The sequence below is a fragment of the Salvelinus fontinalis genome, chromosome 7 (assembly GCF_029448725.1).
Source record: "Salvelinus fontinalis isolate EN_2023a chromosome 7, ASM2944872v1, whole genome shotgun sequence".
Classification (NCBI taxonomy): domain Eukaryota; kingdom Metazoa; phylum Chordata; class Actinopteri; order Salmoniformes; family Salmonidae; genus Salvelinus; species Salvelinus fontinalis.
The window spans coordinates 26,265,128-26,270,127 of record NC_074671.1 but is presented as its reverse complement, the minus strand read 5'-3'; the positions used below and the strand labels follow the sequence as shown (position 1 = coordinate 26,270,127).

At 43.0% G+C, this 5,000-nt stretch overlaps 1 pseudogene; it reads left to right on the top strand.

The window, feature by feature from the left end:
• Window positions 1–5,000, top strand: part of LOC129859297 (solute carrier organic anion transporter family member 5A1-like) — a 92,185-nt pseudogene that overhangs the window by 60,785 nt on the left and 26,400 nt on the right.

Genomic DNA, 5,000 nt, shown 5'->3' with positions numbered 1-5,000 from the left:
CACACTGCAGGCTCTGGCCCAGGAGTAGGTTTAATCCAAGCGTTCCTCACAACGGCAGTCAAGCACCCAAGCTAACTGGCTAAAGTTAGCTAGCTACTTTGAGACATAAATGAGAGAACACCTCACCTCTGTTTAGAGCGTTACTGACTAACTGTGCTACTGGCAACAATTGAATTACTATTTTTGACGACATTTACTGACACCGATCATATTCAGCGGGTGTTGCGCATTCATAAATTCATCAGTTTTTCTTGCTTTCTCCCCAATTTCGTGATATCCAATCCTGTCTCAACGGCAACTCCCCAACGGACTCAGGAGAGCTGATGGTCGAGAGTCATGCGTCTTCCGAAACATGACCTGCCAAGCCGCGCTGCTTCTTGACGCACTGCTCGCTTAACCCGAAAGTTGTTGTGTATATTACATTTGTTTTATTTCATGACTTTATTTCATTCCAAGTCATCATCTCATCTCTATAGAGCTGCTGCCTACGCTGTCTGACAAAATCACTGTTTTAGTAGTTCTTCAAAGTAAATAAGGCATATTTTTATGACTGCTGAATACCGACTATCAATCACTTAGATCATGTATTTTCAGGTAGAGATACCTCGCGAAGCTACTGCTCTCTTATCGATCGAGTATTCTTCTGATCAAGCATTCTTCTGTCTATTTTACGTAGCAGGCATAAAAGAAACAGACCGGACAAGTATGCTCGCAATGGATTATGGTCATTGTAGCTATTATGTCATGTAGTTGGCTATTTCTGTAGTATCCCTGGTTGTGATTGGTTGTTTCTCCCTCTGCTCCAACCTCTCCAACCTGTGTTTGTTATGTGTGTTTTCCAGAGGGGTAGAGATAAAATGAAAGTCAAACTGCGTACAATTGGGCAATGATGTAATCTTCTTCTTTCTTGCTCTCTCTCTTCCAGCTGTTATGTATGTGATGGGAGCCCTGGGGCCGGCAGCGGGATATCTCTTAGGAGGAGTTTTGATTGGTTTCTACGTCGACCCCACAACTGTCGTCCATATTGACCAGAGTGACCCACGCTTTGTTGGCAACTGGTAAGAGGGTGTGTTCGTGCGTGCGTGTGTGTGTGTGCGTGTGTGTTGATGTGTTCTAACAGTATCGATCTATCTATGTCTACCTTTGGTCCCCAGGTGGAGTGGGTTCTTGCTGTGTTCTATAGCCATGCTCCTGGTCATCTTCCCCATGTTTGCCTTCCCTAAGAAGCTGCCTCCGCGCCACAAGAAGAAGAAGAAGATGACCTCATCAGCAGATGATGTGTCCAGCGATGATGATTTTATGATGGAGAAGGGGGAGGGACAGAACGTCCAGACCGGCATGGGCTTCGGGAAGGACATCAAAGGTGTGTTTGTGTGTGTGTACAGGGCCATAGACTACCTCTTTTAATGTAACAGTCCATTGGTTTCCCCTTGTAAAAGAGGGTATGTGAACCATATGGGATATCGTCAAATATGAATGTGATAATGGCTCAGTCATCTGCTGTCCAATAGAAGCTCTATGATGAGTCACTAATCTGCTAGCCAATGGAAGACCAGTGATGCAGTCATCCTTAAAAACCCAATGATCAGCATGGATTCACCTGAAATAGACTTAGCCTTAGAGATCCTCAGTTAACCAATGTGTTGTAGCTAAGCTGGAGTGATGCTTATTCTGCCCTTCTCCAGATAGGATGTGTCCCAAATGGCCCTATGGGCCCTGGTTGAAAGTAGCGCGCTATATATGGAATAGGGTGAGATGCAAAGAAAATAGGGAAAATGACAGCTCGCAACACATATCTGATTATTTACAGTGTATTCGGAAAGTATTCAGACCCCTTGACTTTTTCCAAAATGGATTAAATAGTTGTTTTGCATCAATCTACACACAATACCCCATAATGACAAAGCAAAAACTGTTTTTTATAAATGTTTGCAAATGTATAATAAAAAAACCCCGGAAATATCACATTTACATAAGTATTCAGACACTTTACTCAGTACTTTGTTGAAGCACCTTTGGCAGCAATTACAGCCTCGAGTTTTCTTGGGAATGATGCCACAAGCGTGGTACACCTGTATTTGGGGAGTTTCTACCATTCTTCTCTGCAGATCCTCTCAAGCTCTGACAGGTTGGATGGGGAGCGTCGCTGCACAGCTATTTTGAGGTCTCTTCAGAGATGTTCGATCGGGTTCAAGTCCGGGCTCTGGCCGGGCCACTCAAGGACATTCAGACTTGAGTCCTGAAGCCACTGCTGCGTTGTCTTGGCTGTGTGCTAAGGGTCATTGTCCTGTTGGAAGGTGAACCTTCACCGCAGTCTTAGGTCCTGAGCACTCTGGAGTTTTCATCAAGGATCTCTCTGTACTTTGCTCCTTTCATCTTTTCCTCGATTCTGACAAGTCTCCCAGTCTCTGCCGCTGGAAAACATTCCCACAGCATGATGCTGCCACCACCATGCTTCACTGTAGGGAGGGTGCCAGGTTTCCTCCAGCTGTAACGCTTGGCATTCAGGTCAAAGAGATCAATATTGGTTTCATCAGACCAGAGAATTTTGTTTCTCATGGTCTGAGAGTCTTTAGGTGCTTTTCGTCAAACTCCAAGTGGGTTGTCATGTGTCTTTTACTGAGGAGTGGCTACCATAAAGGCCTGATTGATGGAGTGCTGCAAAGATGGTTGTCTTTCTGGAAGGTTCTCCCATCTCCACAGAGAAACTCTGGAGCTCTGTCAGTGACTATCGGGATCTTGGTCACCTCCCTTCCCCCAGTTGCTCAGTTTGTCCAGACGGCCAGCTCTAGGAAGTCTTGGTGGTTCCAAACTTTTTCCATTTAAGAATGACGCAGCCGCTGTGTTCTTGGGGACCTTCAATAATGCAGAATTATTTTGGTACCCTTCCCCAGATCTGTGACTCAACACAATCCTGTCTCGGAGTTCTACGGACAATTCCTTCAACCTGGCTTGGTTTTTGCTCTGACATGCACTGTCAACTGTGGGACCTTATATAGACAGGTGTGTGCCTTTCCAAATCATGTCCAATCAATTGAATTTACCACAGGTGGACTCCAATAAAGTTGTAGAAACATCTCAAGGATGATCAATGGAAACAGGATGGCCCTGAGCTCAATTTCGAGTCTCATAGTAAAGGGTCTGAATACTTATGTAAATAAAGTATTTCTGTTTTTTATTTTTATACATTAGCTAAAATAAAAATAAAAACTGTTTTCGCTCTGTTATTGTGGGGTATTAGCCCATTTTAGAATAAGGCTGGAACGTAACAAAATGTGGAAAAAGTGAAGGGGTCTGAATACTTTCCAAATGCACTGTATTAGAAATAGGATTTATTTGATTCAGATTGTTTTACATTCATCATTGTAACCACAATGTCACATATAATTGAACACATACACACAACATGAGCAGATTAACTTGGTCAAAACATTTCTTTATTAAAGATGATCAGTAATAGTGTCGGTACTTATTTGTTTTGATCCAAAGCCAGGAATGAGTGAGTCGCTCAGCTTTATCCTGACAAATATAGCTTTATGCTGCAAAATAGCCTACTAAATAGGCCAAGCCTAAACAAATACATTAAATTGCCCAAATAAACTAGTACATTTCATAAATAAAACAAATATATGAAATAGCTCAGGTCTTGAAAAGATGGGCAACCTTTTTTCCCCTCTGTATTCTCGCTGGACTCTCTTTCATTCAGTTTTTTCTTAACATCAGCATAGAAGGACTCTGCGTTTCAGAAACGTACTCTATATAGAGGGGCTATCAGTCTTTCCACACTGTGGTACATAAAGCCAGTTTGTTATTTAGAATACTTTCTTTCTGTTTTTTGAGAGAGAGAAACCAAAAGCATAACCAAAAGCCTAATCAACGTTCTAACTCTCCCTTGCGATAGTGTGACGGAATGGCGCAATTTACCGCCCTCTACCACAAACGTGTCACGGCATGAAGCTCAAAGCGTTTCATTGATGACCCACTGTATACACAGTATCCTTATGTCAAAAAGAAAGTCCTCTCATTTCCTCTCCAGTATTTTCCCAAAGTCTTTCTCCTGTGACTCTCCTCGACTCTCTGGGGGACCTAGTTACGTCCCCCCTCACAGCACACACTAATCTAACTTTATCACTCTGAAACTGCAGATGAGGCACGGCTTTCTGGCCTTTTTATTCTGTGTATTTGAGTCCAGTACAGGCTGCCTGCCAGCATGTTTGTGTTTGGGTGGAAAAGATCAATTCAACACTTTGTGCCCCAAAGGCAGGAGACCACTGAAGTGACTGTTTCCACCTTCTGAAAACGACTGTGACTCACTATGACTATGTCCCAAATGACACCATATTCCCTATGTAGTGCAATACCGTATGTGGCCCTGGTCTAAAGTACTACACTAAATAGGGGACCATTTTGAACACACTGTTGTTTCTGAAGGCTGTTTTTAGGAATCATGTGGTTGAATAATTGAATAACTCTCCCATTTCCATTTGAGTCATTTAGCAGACGCTCTTATCCAGAGCAATTACTGGAGCCATTAGGGTTAAGATTCTTGCTCGAGGAAACATCGACAGATTTTTCACCTAGTCAGCTCAGGGATTCGAACCAGCAACCTTTCCGGTTACTGGTCCAACGCTCTTAACCGCTAGGCGACATTCACCCAAACTGTCTCTCTCACTCTGTACCAGAACCATTGGCCCAAAGACACTCTAGGAATTGATCTCTCCACTGTTTGCATTCATTTTCTTTGTAATCCTGAAAAAGTGGAAAAAACTGAAGGGTGGAACTAGACAAATGATTGACTAATAAGGGAGGGGAGGGCCAATGTCTTGTTGAAACTAAAGGATGATTGGCTTAGGGTCCAAACGCATTGGATCATTCATGACACAAACGCATACCCCAACTTTCTGTCCTCCTATACTCACAACCATGTGACTAGAGAGGGATGGCAAATTAAGTAAACAGTTGGCTATTGGCTTTCAATAATTAGGGTCCAAATTGTATCA